This window comes from Oreochromis aureus, linkage group 19, assembly GCF_013358895.1.
Source record: "Oreochromis aureus strain Israel breed Guangdong linkage group 19, ZZ_aureus, whole genome shotgun sequence".
NCBI classification, from domain to species: domain Eukaryota; kingdom Metazoa; phylum Chordata; class Actinopteri; order Cichliformes; family Cichlidae; genus Oreochromis; species Oreochromis aureus.
The window spans coordinates 20944321-20961824 of record NC_052960.1 but is presented as its reverse complement, the minus strand read 5'-3'; the positions used below and the strand labels follow the sequence as shown (position 1 = coordinate 20961824).

Below are 17504 nucleotides of genomic sequence, written 5' to 3'. Positions count from 1 at the left end.
ATTTTTAATGTTACTCTGGGCTGTGTTGAACAAAGTGAGTTAGCACAATTTAAATGCCAAAAAATGATTAGTCTCTTAAATGACTGGCATCTGACATAGCTAGACCGTCACCGGGGACTCTGTGAGTGGTAAGAGGTTTAAAACAAACCATCTATACTGTCAACAAACAACTCTTCATCTGCATTTTTCAGAACAAATTGTTTTCAATCTTGTGCACCTAAGTACACCAATACACTCGCCTCTGCAGCCGTGACACTTACCCTTCAGCAAGTAATGTTCCATCCCACCATTTCCAAGTCCCTTCCTCATGGACGTCTCTCAGTCCGATCCAGAAGCCCATTCGGCGATGAGGCGTATCTTGATGATTTATTCTTCTGCTTATCCAATCTAGAAACTCAGGGTCTCTGTGAGGCATCCAAGGTCTCACGCAGTGAGGAAGGTGAGACTCCCAGACCAGGTCACGAGTTTGTCTCGGGGCAGCTTGATGATTTATCAAGCAATTAACTGTTGAGTTCTAACAAAAAAAGAAACAAAACCAAAGATACATTTTCAGAAAACTGCATGAACACCGCTGCACAGAAATACTAACAAACCTGAAGACTGTTTCTTATTCTTAATGCTGGGCGTTACACTGTGTGATTTTTGGCCCATTTTGAGCCGATTTCTGAGTCGTGCGACCGTTTTGGTGATCGGCCCGATTTTGGCCTTCATCGTGCATCGTATAGTATACGTGGGGTAACGAGAAGCGATTTACACCTCACGACCAGCTCCCGATCATCAATCGACCGTCGTGGAGGCACAACTTGTAGAACTTTGGAAAGCTCATCCGAGCCTTTTTGATGTGGCCTCACAAAATTATCACGACCACAACAACCGTGAAAATAGTTGGATTTACATTGCTGCTCAATCACAGCTGCCTGATCAATGTTTTTCATTAGCAATTTAGCAAAGTTGATGGTGGCCAAAAATCGCACAGTGTAAGCCCAGCACGACTGAAAAAATCACACAGTGTAAGCCCAGCTTAAGTAACAATATTATAAATCAGTTGGTTTGACAACATTGTACATCATCAGTTTTATTTATAAACGTTATTGTAAATTTCCAAGATTTGTACAAATCATTGTAGCAGCAGTACAATGAATCAATAAGCAGGCTGACAGCAAATTACTCACCTCAGTACATTTAATCATTATGTCCATGTTGTAGCACATAGAAATGTTTAGTTAACTTTGCAAACATACGCATTTTCCCTGTAACTGTGCCTTCACTGAAAATGTGATTTATGTAATGCTGAGTATGTCATTTCAAGTATGTCATTTTACTTTTGGTGACACTGTTGAGCTGATGGGATTAATTTCTAAATATATCCTGATTAAAGTGTAATACAAGCATAATGCTGGTGTCAAGGCTCTTATATGTCTTATGAGGATACTGTTGTAACCTTAGAAATTGTTATGTCTATAATCATGCTTTTGCTTAATAGTAAACAGAAATATTTGTCTTTTTCAACATCCTTAGAAATGTTGTTCAACAGCTGTCACCAAATGGAGCACTCTAAACCCTGCACTGGAAAAAATATCCCTTACTTCACCTGTGATCACACACTTTTTTTTCCAGTGCAAAGGCAGCTGGCAGAGGAATGGCCAAGAAAGGAAAGACCTCACTGAGCGAAAAAGATGAGGACAAAAGCTGGTGATGATTCAGTGCAGCTGGTCTCAGGGGATGAAGCAAAAGCCTGATCAACTTCTCTACAAAAACAAGGTGAGTTTAATGTTATGATTTATTTTACTTTTTCAAGATATATTCAAGGTATGTTACTTTAATTATATAATGCTCAAGTCATTTTCCACCTCAATTTTCTCAATATTAAACCTTGTAGCTTTATTCATTTTATTTTTGGCTTAAAAGTAAACAAGAGCTACAAAAAAACCCCTAACTTTTTAAAAATTCTTTCTGTTCCTCTTTGTTCCTCTGAACACATCCTGACCAGGCTCAATGAGACGGGGGAAGTAAACAGCGATACATTCACCCAGACTGCTGATGTTCCTGTATGAACTGAAAAACTTTGAACATCCAAGAAAAAGCTGAGGTTATTTTCTTTACAGCTCATATGGATCTTGATTGACTGAACATTCAGACTTTATTCAGGACTTTGCTATGGAGAGAGGTACCAACATGTGTGAGCACATGTGTACACACACACAGCATCTCACTTCGTGCTTGCCCTTCCCCTAGACTCTTGTGTCACTCAGCAGTTTGTCGTATTATTGTCTTATTTGTTGAAATTTAGGGTCCATGAGCACAAGCAGGGGTTTTTGCTTGACCTCATTCTCAGAGGCCTCGCTAATATTTAATGGTCGTGAAATATGTCAAACTTTTCTCCATCCCTAAAGTTAAACAGCTGAGAGCATCTTTAGCACAGCAGAGAAAAAGATGTGCACCATGAACCGGAGTTTAAGTGATCCATTTAAGTGATCCTTATGCCTTTGCTGCTGATGAAAAGTTTGCATCACAACAAGCACTTCTAATTGTACACTGTAAAAAAATATTGTAGAAGAACACAAAACGGTATCCTATTTTAGTAACCTTAAATTTCACAGTAAATAATTTTTTTTTTTTTTTACAGTAAATGACTGAATTTAAACATAAAATTCATGTGAAAACAACAGACATTCCGTTAACCTGATTACAGTCTTACTTTGTTAAATATAGTGAAACTGTATAAAATAATACGGTATCATACCTAAAAAGTTGAATATTACGGTAAAATACTGGCAGCTGTGGTTGCCAGAATTTCACCGTGGAAAATATAGTGATAATGCAGAATACATACATGAAATTATTGGCAGCTGTTGCAGCCAGAATGTCGTCTAAAAAGATTAAGGTCCAACAAATGAGGTAATAAACATAATAGGGCTAATAGAAAAATTAGAATAGAATAAAATGACTTTTTGTCATAATTTGCTAGAAACATTAATAAAAACCAGTAGAGACAATGATTAAATTAAACAGTTAGCATCCATCCATCCATCCGCTTCCACTTATCCTTTTTCAGGGTTGCGCTGGAGCCTATCCCAGCTTTCATAGGGCGAGAGGCGGGGTACACCCTGGACAGGTCACCAGTCTGTCACAGGGCTAACACACAGGGACAGACAACCATTCGCACTCACTAAACACTAAACACAAACTCCTAAACACAACCTTAACAACGTGGTGTATGCTGTACAGTGCAGCGAGGAATGCCCAGACCTCTACATCGGAGAAACCAAACAGCCACTTCACAAGCGCATGGCACAACATAGAAGAGCCACCTCCATGGGACAAGACTCAGCAGTTCATCTGCATCTAAAGGACAAAGGTCACTCTTTCGAGGATGCCAACGTTCACATTTTGGACAGAGAGGACAGATGGTTTGAAAGAGGAGTGAAAGAAGCCATTTACGTCCACTGTGAGCGACCATCTTTGAACAGAGGCGGTGGTTTACGACACCAACTGTCTACCATCTATAATCCAGTTTTGAGATCCCTTCCCAGACCCCTTAACGCCCACTCACATCCTGGGCCATCTGACCTCAGGAAATCACATGATAGGGTGGGGCCAGGTTTGATAATGAGCTCACCCGAAACTCTGGCTGATTAGGACCCACACCCGCTTTCACACTTTGGCTCATGTGATTAGGTAGAGGATCATCAGGGGGTCCTTTGTCCCCCTTTGGGGGGGAAACTCCCACTAGGTTTAAATCTGGGACTCTCCACCACTGATCCTTAGAACTGAAGAAGCTTCTCGGATGAGAGGTGAAACGTCTTCAAGCAACTCAAGAAGTCCAGACGCTTTTCTTTCCAAGCTCCTTAGTCATTCGCACTCACATTTACACCTATGCAATTTGGATTAATCAATTAACCATGCAAACTCCACAAAGAAAGACCCCGGCCTGATGGTGGAATTGAACTCAGGACCTTCTTGCTGTGCAGCAACAGTGCTAACCACCGTGCCACCGTGCTGCCCTAAACAGTTAATATTTAATAATCAAATTAATGACTAAAAAGGCACTGATCTAATTATTATCAAACTTAATACAACCAAAAACAAATAAGTACATAATAAACATTCAAACAAAATTTAAAACACTTGATACTTGCAGTGGTTGGCAAAGATTCTTTTTATCCAGATTGATAGTAGAAGGCTTTCAAAACAGTCTCTGATGGTGTCTGAGGAACTGGAACAGGTTTTGGATCCAATGTGTTTGAGCACTTGCATGTTGTTCTTCAGATGCTCGGTGTACATTAGCGTTCTTTCCTTGCAGTCTGAAAGCAAATACAAAGCACAATAAAGCAAACTGCCCATTTCAAAAGCAAATATACAATCTTACATCTAATAGAGCTGACACAATTAATCGTGTAATGATTTACAATTGTGATGCATTGCACTGCGGACATAAAGCATTCTTAATCCATTCAGAAGAAACTAATCGATTATTAAATACGGTCCCGATCAAAAGTTTAAGACCACTTGAAAAATGGCAAAAATCATCTTTTGCATGGTTGGATCTTAACAAGGTTCCAACAACATGCAACAAGCAGAAATGGGAGTGAGACAAAACATTTAACTTACATTTCACAAACTTAAACTGGGACAGGCTGTTTTACAGCTGATCAAATGTTTAGGACCACATGCCTTTAAAAGGCCAAATCTGTGGGGGTTATGGAACAAAAACGTGAAGTGGAAGACCTAAAAATCCTCAACCCAAATTGAGGGCCCTCATCTGTGTGGCAACGACTGGGTTTTTCAACAGGACAACGCTACAGTACACAATGCCCGTGGGACAAGGGACTTCTTCCAGGAGAATAACATCACTCTTTTGGACCATCCTGCATCTTTCCCTGATCTAAATCCAACTGAGAATGGACAACAGTTCCAGACAGTAGACACCCTTCGTGTGGTCCTCTTCACCACTTGGAGAAATGTTCCCACTCACCTCATGGAAACGCTTGCATGAAGTGATCAACAACAACAGCGGACCAATTAATTATTGAGTTCAAGTTTGGAACTTTCTGTTTTGGGGGTTTACCCATGTTTTTTGGAGGTGTGGTCCTAAACTTTTGATCAGCTGTAAAACAGCCTGTTTCAGTTTAAGCATTGTCTTTAATAAATTGCATGCTCAAAAATGTTTTGCCTTACTCCTATTTCTTCTTGTTGCATGTTGAAGCTCTACTTGGAACCTTGTTAAGATCCAACCATGCAAAATATGATTTTTTTTTTGCCATTTTCAAATGGTCTAAAACTTTGATCAGGACTGCTGTTATTTTTAGGTTGTACAATTTGTTTTCGTCAGCCACATACATCACAGTAAATGGCCTGTATTTATATAGCGCTTTACTAGTCCCTAAGGACCCCAAAGCGCTTTACATATCCAGTCATCCACCCATTCACACACACATTCACACACTGGTGATGCCAAGCTACGTTGTAGCCACAGCCACCCTGGGGCGCACTGACCAACACGTGCAGCCTGTGTTCAGACAAGTTTTGAGCAATAAAAAAAAGTTGCTTATATGTAACCTCCTTTATTTGTTGATGAAAAGAAAAAACTGAAATGAAGTTATCAAGATGCATTGGGAAAAAATTATATTTTTCGGCGCAAAATGTCTGTAGTTTTCCAATAAAGTTTCTGTTACTGAGCCTCACAGGTCCTTTTCTTCTGCTGTTGTGCATCACATGCCAGCAGTGCCTTCACACATGCGCGATTTATTTGCAGTCTGGATGCAGTGGGGTAAAAGTCATCTGTTCCATCTTCCACTCTGTCACCAATTATGAGAGGCAACAGCTTTAAAAAGTTCCAGTTTTGTTTGTGCTGAGAATTTGTTGAGGACTGACCTCACACGGCTTTGAAGAGGTATCAGAGTCAGAGTATTTAAACTGTTTAATGCTCCAATTCAGAATGGAGTGGGCGAACCATTCTTTTTTTTCACAAAAAAATTAAAGAAACAGCACAACATCATATGACAAAATGCCATAAAAATCTTGTGTCCTAATCAAACTGGCAAACCTGGCTGACAGATGTGAAAAGATTTTAAACAGTTGAAAACTGACTCAAACTTTACTCCTTCTATATCTGGTGTACCTTCAGTCTTGAGGTGTTGAACAGGAGAGTTGTACATCTCTATGGTGCATTCTGCTCCACACTGATTTGGATCACCACCTTGAAAAACAGATTGCATCATTAAGCGATATCTACAGAAATGATGTGTACGACTAAAGCAGAAGCCACCAGTGCAATGTGAGCCCAAATTATCTACAGCATGCAAAACATGGTTCCTTTAACTACAGTTTTATCTATTTATTTCCATAACCTAAAGGATTAACAACTTTAAAGGCATCTTGGTATAGCAGTAGTTTGAAACATAATGGATTTTGGTTAAAAAAAAAAAAAAAAAAGGACTACTTTTGAATATCTTACCATCACTAATGTCACACAGTACATCTGATGAAGACTCAGCTGATTGCTCACCTGTTACACATATGTGGATCCCTTGACCGCCTCACAAAGCTTGGAAATACCCTCATCAGATAATGTTGTTTCAGTTTTACGACGTGTAGTGAACTTATTCAGAGTATATGACTGACCCAACTCATATATTTTTCTTAATTTCCTCATCGATCTTTTATTCTAATAAACCCAAATTACGGGAACACCTTTAGATCTGTTCAGTTTTATTTATTTTATTTTTATTTTTTATTTTTATTTTATTTTCATTTAGCACCGCTTAGCTGTCAAAAACTCATCTCTATTGCTTCAAATTGCAAGGTAGAGGTCCTACAGTGTTAATCTAGGATAAATGTAGTCTCGGCTTCATTGATGACATAAATGCCATTTGGTATTTGGCCATAACTGACTATGTACATCATTCGACAGACAAGAATTTAAACCACAACTTAAAATTTGGCTGATGCAAAGAACCACGAGGCAGTGATTCTAGCTTAAATGTATTCTGGATATTGTTAAATCGTGTTAAATATTTTGTTAATGTTTGCCAGGTATCCTGTTTAAAGAAAACACTTTGAAGTCACTTCCATGTCTTTACATGAGGACAAACTCATTTCAAGGAAAATAAAAAGCTCAAATTATAAAGATTGTAAATTATTTTGTTCATCGATTTGCTGTTTAGTCATTTTATGAGGAGATGGATGCTGACATATTTTAGTACAGTTTTTGAATTGATGAGAATTAAAGGAAAAGAATAAAAACCAATTTTGTTGTGTACTAAAAAACAGAAGGTGTTCCTGGCAGAAAATTATCAGGACTTTTTCAGTTTTTCTAAATTTTTTTTTTTTTTTTTTTTTTTTACAATTTAGAGTTTTTTTGTTTGTTTGCTTGTTTTTGTTTTTGGACTATTGGCAAAGTTTCATAACCATTTGCAAAAAAAGAAATGATTTAATAATGAAAACATTTCTGTGCACTCCTGTAACTCATAATGACTTACAGTGGATCCCCAGGCCAATGCTCAGTATCAGAAGAACAGCAGCAAGAAGCGCCAGGCACACTGCAGCCAGTCTGTGGCGTCTCCCAGGACTCATAGTGAACATGGACACTAAACAGGCAGAAAATGATCAATTTTCAACTTAAAGGCAGGTAACACATATAACTTGGTTGAAGCTTTAAAAGAATAAAATGCAATCATTTTAGGACTTAATATTACTGTTTACTAGTAGTTTATTTAACATCTTCTCTGTACTCTTTATTTATGATTAGAAAAATCCTGTTAGAGCATGTAAACCTTACACGTAGTTGTCTCAGATCATCAAGTCCTGTCATTATATCTTAACTCTGTAAAACCTACTTCAATCAAAAGAATCAGAAACCTGACTATGGGAGTGCAATGAATAAAAATTTGAATTATTATACCTTGTACCCTGTTAGACTGATGGTAAGGAGGATACTCTTCCTCGTGCAAATCGTCTTCATAGACAAGTGTCTGAAAACCACCATTTGTCTCCTCCATTCTCACTGTTCAGTCTAAATCAGTCATATGTCAGTGCATTTAAGCAACAATCTGTCACAGATCGTGACGCCTACTGCTGAGGTCATCAACAATCAGTTCCAGTGAAATCTGCTGTCTGTAAAAACAAAGAGGAAGTCCATCCATCTATTTTCTTCTGCTTATCGGGGACCGGGGTGGGGCAGCAGCCCATGCAGAGAAACCCAGACCTCCCTCTCCCCGGCCACCTCCTCCAGCTTGTCCGGGGGAACACCAAGGCGTTCCCAGGCCAGCCGAGAGATATAATCTCTCCAGTGTCCTGGGTCTGCCCCGGGGCCTCTTCCCGGTGGGACATGCCCGGAAAATCTCACCCAGGAGGCATCCTTGTCAGATGCCCGAACCACCTCAACTGGCTCCTTTCGATGTGGAGGAGCAGTGGCTCTACTCTGAGCCCCTCCCGAAGGCTGAACTATTCTCACCCTAAAGAGCTGATCCAGTGTTCCACGACCAGGACGAAAACTGCATTGTTCCTCCTGCATCCGAGGTTCGACTAACGGATAGACTCTCCTCTCCAGCACACTGACATAGACTTTCCCTTCACTACTAATTGAATGACTCTATAAAATATCTACATATATATATCTAAAAAAGAGTCTTTGGATGCGCTAGTGAAGCTCTGAGGTGTGCTGGATTTGTCAATAGAAACAAGTCATCTGACAGACAGAGAGAATGTCGAGACCTCAGGAGGACAGTTCATCCTCAAAATTTAATCTTATTCAGCTCATTTTAGAACTGAAAAAGCTTCTCGGATGAGAGGTGAAATGTCTTCATGAAAAAGCTTTCTTTCCAAGCTCTTTTGAGCAGACAGCTTATTGTAAGTATCTTCTAAACAGCTTTGCACTGATAAATGTTTCTGTAGATTAATGTAGAAATACATTAAAGCATCATAGTCAAGAGAACAGAGGAAAGCACTGCCCTCTGCTGGGAGCAAGTGAAAACACTTTTACTGACGGTTGGATCAACATCCTGAGTTTGGTGCCAAACGCATCATTAAATAGGGAACAAGATCATTGAGTGAGGGCACACTGACAACAACAACCTAGCATTATATTTTCTGCACAGCTGTCTTCATGATGCTAATATGTATTCATATAGAGATAATAGCTTTATTTTATAGTATAAAAATAAAATCATCACTGTTTAAGACAATATTAACATTTTATTGAGCAGAATAAAGTATAGGGTGAAGAAAAGTCAGAGTGTAATATCTCCATATAAAATGTTTAATTTGAAACAGGACAGAACGATTATATTAAAGATTTAAAATAACAGCTGCTGTTGTGAAGCAGAGGCTCCTCTGGTGGGCTTTGGAGGTGGCGAGGACATTCGACTTGTTCCTGACCAGGAGTGGGCATTCCACCCTTTTCCTGCTGAGGACCACTCTGGGTTACACCTCAGACCATCAAATATATTAATGTTATTAGATGGATTTTAATTGTGTTCTTATGTAACTGCCATAAATTTTCAACAATGGCTTTAAAAGAGTTAAGGAGGATGTCACACATCTCCTTGATAAAAGAGTGAATCAAATCCACCATTAAAACTACAACCAGTAGTTGATATCAGTCATATGCAAATCTGGCAAGACACTTTGCTGTGTCGACACAACTCACTGCTGCTTCATTCTTAATCACTGAATTCCAGTTCAAACTTTTATCAGTGACAAAAGTGAATCGAAAATAAAAGTAAAGTAATCTCTGGTGTAACCTTTAAATTCATGATACACAAGATCGTAATATGCTGACTTTCTATAAGAAATCAAGGAATGTGCCCAAGTCTAGTCAATTCTATAGTGCTGCATAATCAATGATCAGTCATTTAAAATAATTATCATACATGATTAGATGTAAAGGCTATTTGTGTGCCTTGAAACTTCTTTATGCACTTGTCATTCTGTCATGGCCGTGTGGCCCAGTTTTGACAAAAAACAAGTAAAGTAAGCACAGCATAGGCTATTTTCATGGTGCATCCTTCTTCTGTGCTGTATAATTATAATAAAATACAATGATTACAGATGGTCCACTTTGGGTACAGCACAGTGCAGCGGTCCCTGTTCTGCAGGTCTAAACACATGTTTTTGGGATTTGGTGATTCTAAATTCGCTGCAGGTGTGAATATAAGTGTGAAGGGTGGTTTCCCTCTTTATGTTAGTTATGGACTGGAAATCTGTAAAGAGTGTACATTTTTTTTTATTAATAGTCTGTCCTTTTTTTTGTCTTTGCCATGACTTCAGAGTAACTGGAGAAGTTTCTTAGCAAAATCAAATTCACTTCAGGGAGCAGATCTAGAGAAATGTTCTCAGGGTGGCATGAGGGTGGCAAAGAAATCAAATGGGGTGGCAAAATCAAAGCCTTTTTCCCCAAACACATATGCATGTTCTTAAAATGATTCGAATGCAGTACGTATAGATGTTTTTCATATAAATATCGTCTGTAACTTCATTATTTTCTGTAGCCCACATAATTAAACACTTCAGTGACATAAAACAATGTGAATTTTGATTTCATGTACTGTATAGCCTGCATAATATATAAATATGTAGCCCAATAAGTATACAATCCAGAAAGCTACACAACATGGGACGGTTCATTTACAAACACAGGTCTAACTTTCTAAGTTTCACTGTTTTTTGTTAGAAAAAATAAAATAAAATTCTTCATGTTGAGTAAATTATTTTTATAACTTGAAATGCAAATATAAATTGTACACATTTGAAAACTTATGCACACATTTTGTAAACATACAACTATTTATCTAAAAATGCTGCCAATAGACCTGGTGTCCTTTTATTTTATACAACCATTTAAAAATATTATTATAACTAAAATGAGAGAACAAACAAATGATGTGTGCCAGTAAAAAACTGTTTTTCCACCACATGACAGAGGAGAACACCGCAGGGATAAACCTGCAGGCCTGACAGCAGGAGATGTATCACTCTGCTGGTTTTCTACTTGCTGAGAGTGTTTACATTGCAATGTGCTTTTGTGACATTCATTAGTGCCCTCGCTGACACACAAAACAATGACTACACAACAGACTAACTACACACTCCACGCTAAATGTCGCAAATCTCCCACATCTAAAAACTCACTCACTCTCACTCGCTCGCTCTTTCTCGCTGCCGTTACCGTCATTCCCAAAACTTTACCCTCTTCCTAAACATCCAAATCTCACTTTTTGTTAGGAGAGAGGCGGCTTTTTTTTCTTTACTGTTTTCGCGCCGTCCTTAGAAAACGTTTAAAAACCAACAACAACAACAAAAAACTTGACAACAGTATTTAGAAAAAAGCATAGCTTATATATATATATATTTTAATCATAACTCTGGATTTACTGACCTGTAGTTAAAATTTAAAAACCGGTGTATACTTTGAAGTCTGGACTTTCAACACAGGCTGAAAGACTCAGCGTGGCTGCAGCTTGTTGCTATGTCAGCTTAAACCAGTCATGTGATTTGGAGGTGCAGCGTTTGGACCCCAGAGGGTTATTAACACTCACCTTCATTTCATTTCCAGAGTGAAACAACCAACCACCTGTGTGAAATCTGAAATTCCCATGTGTTTTGTTTGTTTGTTTTTTGCTTGTTTTTGCAGATTGCTTCCAGATTTCTGGAATTTTAATTGTAAAAAGCTGATATATCTGATTACTGTTCAAACAGCAGTTTTAACTGTTGATAACTGTAATTGTAAAAAGCTGTAACTGGAGGTAGGTTGTAACAGGCAACATGCTAAAAACTGTTCAGGTAAAAACTGTAAATCAGTGTGTATTATAAATAAACAATATACTGTATATAAGTTGGGGTTATCTAATATTTTCCATTGGATAATAAAATTTTATATGAGATGATGTTGGTGAAGTTGGTCACAGTGATGAAATTCGCACAGCTTTTGTTCCCAATCATGCATTTTTTTTTTTATTTGAACACAACATGTCCAAAAAAAGATGACAAAAATATTATTACATTTTGTATAAATCGATGATCGTTTAAAAAAATTATCTATTTTCAGTATTTTATTTAGTTTATTACTAACTACTAGTTATTTTAATGGTTCAACAGCAAATGTCAACAGTACTTTACCATACTTACATACCGTATAATGATACATGCCAACCCTCCCAATTTTTCTGAGAGAATCCCGAATTTCAGTGCCCGGTGCCACCATTCTCCCCAATTTCTCCCATTTTTCCACTCGGACAACAAAATTGAATAACTATATCCCAGAGTGGCCCAGCCAATTCCAGTTTCTAACAATGGCTACTACTACTGCAGCTAATTAGTTTTAATATTACTCTTATAACTCTTTCTGGGTTGCAAAATAAACGTTTAACATATTTTCAGGCGAGAATGTAGCTGTGTAAACTTCAAATATCTGAGCCAAAGACAACAGCAAACTCCTGGCACGTCGTTTTCAAACCCCCGTGGTCTTTCGGTACTCAGGTTAAACACAATATATAAGTCACTGATCAATGGCTATGAGTACCATTCACAGAGAGTTGGGGAACTGCAGCAATCACAGTATTGTAAGATGGCGAAAGATGTACCCTTAGGCCCCCTCCTCGATTCAGAGATGGTCGTTCCCTTTTCACGTAAATGGCCTCTTTGACTCTGCGCTCAAACCAGCGTTCCTCCCTGTCCAGGATGTGTACATCCTCACCAGTGAAAGAATGTCCACTGGCCTTTGGGGTGTAAATAGACTGCAGAGACTGCGGCCATTGATGAGTGGGTTTTGATCAGTGGGTTTTGGTCGGTGGTTGTTGATCAATGGTCATGAGAATCTGCATAATTAAGATTAAGGAACTGACCTCCCAGCCCATTGTTCCTTCAGTGGACTGGTTTCAGTCATTATGCAAATATACTGTTTATAAGATTGGGGAAACCTGCAGTCAGCTGAGACGAAAGCCACTTGGATGAGTGACAAAACGTTTCTCCCACAAAACGCTACATCCAGATGAACAGAATCAACTTTTGGAGAGCCCTTTTGAATGTCTCCCTAATTCTGAGGTCTCAAGGTTGGCAAGTATGCGTATAATACATATCGGATTACTTCAGGCATAAGGTTAAACTATGTTCTAGGACTATTTTGTGCAGCAGACTATAGTGCCCGCCAGAGTAAATCAATTATAGTTATCATTTATGTGCAAATAAAAATAAAGAAATTTGCCAAATTTGCTAAAAGAAAAGAAGTTTTCAAGGTAAGTTTTCAGCTACTAACTTTAAAAATCTTTCTGTAGTGTCCATAACAGGAACAAAATTCTGTGGTTGCTTTCAATACTTCAATACAACACTGTATTTGCTTTTTAAATTGTAAATACTTCACAATTGTTTTCACCCTATTTCACAAGATGATAAAGTTGCAGAACCCTAGAAAAAAAACCTATCATATAGCAGATTTAAGTTTTGCCAAGAATTTAGCTTTTTCCTGTGGCTGATCCCAGTGAAATGTTAAGATGGCCGGGCACATATGCCCGTGTCCTCCCCTTTGGATTGTTGTTTTGTGATTTGATTCTAACAGCTAAAAACATGACATTTAACTTAATTGGATAGCCTATATCTAATATATTTGAAACCAACAATAACACTTTTCACTATTGACAATATCAACAAAACATAGGCCCGGTTATTAAAAAAAAAAAAAACCCAAAAAGTCTTGAGAAGTCTTGAAAAATAGAAATGAAGAATAAAATGAAATATCCATCCAGATCTTTCCAAACAACATAAAATCTATCTTAATTGCAGGGCATAATTCAAATAAATTTGCAAAATTAAGTAAGAATAAAATAAGACCGCTCAATATAGCCAATATTTACAAAACTAAAAAGGGTTGGTATAGTAATTTTGAAAAAACACGAATACCTGTTTATCTCCGTTTCATGGAAACTCAAATTAACAGAGACTTTAAACGTACCTCACTGCTTCCCGTAGTGAAACGGGAGACAGTACGTTCTTCGCATTTGTAATTTACCTCTCAGGTAGGTTAATAAATTGGATTTAACCACAATACTTTGACGTGGGTTCTTTATAAACTTGAGTACAACTTGAAGGTGGTAGCAAGATGCGTTGCATGGATGTTTGAGGGGAGTTCTCTGCCGAGTGCTGTGTGAGCCTGCGCACAAACAGTGCACGGAGGCAAAGAGGGGGTGAGACGTAAAACCTGTCATTTATCTTGTGCCTTTTCCAGCGGATTCTTCAGCTACTGTAGTAAATCTTGTCCATATTCAGTTTGTGGGAAATCTTCCCCTCTTGCCCCAGCGTATGGTTTTACCGTTGTTGTTGCTAACGACAACGCATAAAAGCATTCGCTTGTCCGTCCGTAGTGTGGTTATATTAAATATAAGCGAAAGAGAGAACTTTAAGAAATTAATAGAATAGAATAGAATAGAATTCAACTTTATTGTCATTGCACATGCACAGGTACAGGGCAACGAAATGCAGTTTGCATCCATCCAGAAAGTGCTTTAGCCGTGATATAGATATATTACAATATATATTAGCAATAATGGAGATATGTAAGTATATTACAGAAATGGGTCTATTATGGTATGTTATCATGTACACGGTGTGAAGTATGTTATGAATATTCTATAACTATAAGTATGTACAGGCTGTAGTGAGTACAAGCTATGTACAGGCTATGAACAGGATATAAATATGAAATAAAAACTATACAGAAATCTGAGATACAGTTATACAGAAATGTGAACTATGCAAGTTATAAACAGTTGTAGGATTAAAAATTATCGTATGTACAGAATGATATTTACACAGAACTATACAGTAGTGCAGTTAAGATAAGTGAGATATGTGGATAATTGTGATAGTGATAAAGTGCTAGTGGTTGTGGGTGTGTGTATGTTCAGTCCATGAGTTTAACATGGGTCAGATGTCAGGAGGCAGAGTTCAGGAGTCTGACAGCTGTGGGGAAGAAGCTGTTCCGGTACCTGGTGGTCTTAGTCCGGAGGCTCCTGTAGCGCCTCCCAGAGGGCAGGAGGGTGAAGAGTCCATGTGATGGGTGACTGGGGTCTTTGATGATTTTCCCAGCCCTTTTCAGACACCGCTTCCTGTAGATGTCCTTTATGGCAGGAAGTGGTGCTCGGCGATGCGCTGGGCAGTTTTCACGACCCTCTGCACGCGCCTTCCGGTCCGAGGCAGAGCAGTTCCGTACCAGACTGTTATACAGTTGGTCAGGATGCTCTCGATGGTGCAGTGATAGAAGTTCACCAGGATGTCTGAGGACAGGTGGTTCTTCCTCAGAGTCCTCAAGAAGAAGAGGCGCTGGTGAGCCTTCTTGACCAGCTTGGAGCAGTTGGTCGTCCAGATGAGATCCTCGGAGATGTGGACTCCCAGGAACTTGAAGCTGCTCACACGCTCCACAGCCGTCCCCTTAATGTGGATGGGTGGATGTGGGTCAGCATTCCTCCTGTAGTCCACGATGAGCTCCTTAGTCTTCTCGGTGTTAAGCAGCAGGTTGTTTGTGTCGCACCACTCAGCCAGACGATCCACCTCCTCCCTGTAGGCGGTCTCATCGTTGTCGCTGATGAGGCCAATCACCGTGGTGTCATCTGCAAACTGAAGCGAGATCGATCAACTGTAGACCAGACAACAAACGACGGAGGCCCAGAAAAGTGCAATCAAACGATGAGTTTATTGACAACGGAGAACAACCGTCAGCATATGGCTTATTTGCTCTGACAAAAATACACTGGGTTCTGGTTTTATAGCATAGAGGATCACGCCCCCACATACACGTCAAATACAGGTCAAAAATACATTATGTCCAGTCATTGTTTACAGACAAGGGTACATCTTGTACATCTCTAATAACTATGAACAGACATATAACTTCTCTTTTTGATAACACCTTCCTTTTAAGGTAATAACTTCAAGCTTCAGGGCCTCTAAGGGCTAATAATGGACCCTCGTCCTCAATCACTAAGTAGACTGAATTGGCGCAGGTCTCAAATAAGAAGCAGAAGACACTTGGGCCTTCGCTCAGGCCTGCTACTAGATTAATATGTGTATTGTAAGCATGCATGCAATTAACCTGCTATGTTCTCATCTTCCCTCAACATGTATCACCTGGACACTCTCACCAGTGAAGCTTAAAACCCTCTTGGATAGAACATCAACTCTAAACAAGCACAGATATGCATTGTGTATAGAATGAACTCAACCTGTGAATAGAATGAATGTGATGACAAACATATTCAATGCAATATGAACCCTGTAAACAATATTACTGATAAAATAATACTGTAGAACATGTTATTAATGCATTTATCATAAGGCAGAGTATATGGCAGCAATAAAAGAATCTCTAAATCCCAACATTCCCTCTTTTGACATTCCAACAAGGAATGTCACCACACTCATGTTGTATCACTCCCTGCCTCTATGGGTTCTAAGTTCATCTGGTAGATGCCCTCAACCCAGCCAGGGTTAGGAACCCTCGCCATTACTTTTACCAACAATCCTCTGACACAAGGAATGATACAACAACTAGCGATGACCAGTATTCCCAAAAGTACAGTCAAAGAAAACATCACTGACATAGCCACACCTTTCCATTGTCCAAACACAGATGTCATCCAGGACGCCAGCAGATTTTCGATACCTGAGTGTTCATGCATAGTTTTAGACAAAGTTTTCAAGCCCTCCAGAGCTCGGGTTACTGAGCCATCTGGGGCAGTATTATTAGGGATAAAAGTGCAGCACATGTCTCCGAATATGGCGCACACGCCTCCCTTCTCATGTTAAGGGCCATTCGATTTCCCATCAGCAAACTCGGACCCAATTGTTCTGCAAACCCCATCATGGCATCCCTGGTTAGGTTAGAGAGTCTCAGCAGATTGCAATTAACCTAGTTAATGCGATCAACATTCTTATTAGGTGTCACCCAAAGAAATATACTTTCAAATTCTACCACTATCGGATTTACCAGCTTGTACTCATCTGGAACTCCCCTGGGCACTCCTATGGAGTCTATCCAGGTCGGAGAGTTTAACCTAGGGTCATATGCATGTGTACCCTGGGTCCCTCTTTTGGCCAAAATATGTCTCTTACCTCTGGCAGCTAAGGTACGTGTGTTGTGTTGTGGAATAGCCTTTACCTGGTTCCCAATAAGCATGAGCGGAGCTCCCAATCGCACCATCGCACATGTCCCTACGCTTCCCATAGGAACACGAACTAACAGAGTATTTTCCCCACAATAATAATAGAGTCCACTTCTTGACCATGTTCCAATTACCGTGGTAGGGTCGCTTACATTGTTGGTGGTTCGTCCCGTGAGTGTGACAGCACACCAAGTTGGGTCGATCTCTCCCACCTTGTACTTTTCATTATCTGTAGAGAACTTAAAACATGTAATTATCTCGTTTTGGCATAAATGGTCCCACTGTTGTCTGCTTTGAAACAGGAGGGAAAGTCTGGACAACAAAGTACAGTTGCCAGTAGTCACTGCACTTCTA

The 17504-nt window shown here is 39.2% G+C and overlaps 1 long non-coding RNA gene across 1 annotated transcript; it reads left to right on the top strand.

The window, feature by feature from the left end:
* Nucleotides 1–1465: 1465 nt before the first annotated feature.
* On the top strand, nucleotides 1466–7500 carry LOC120434809. Its single transcript, XR_005609372.1, has 3 exons — nucleotides 1466–1761; nucleotides 1991–2089; nucleotides 7484–7500. It is a non-coding gene; the product is annotated as an uncharacterized LOC120434809 (long non-coding RNA).
* The last annotated feature ends 10004 nt before the right edge of the window (nucleotides 7501–17504 follow it).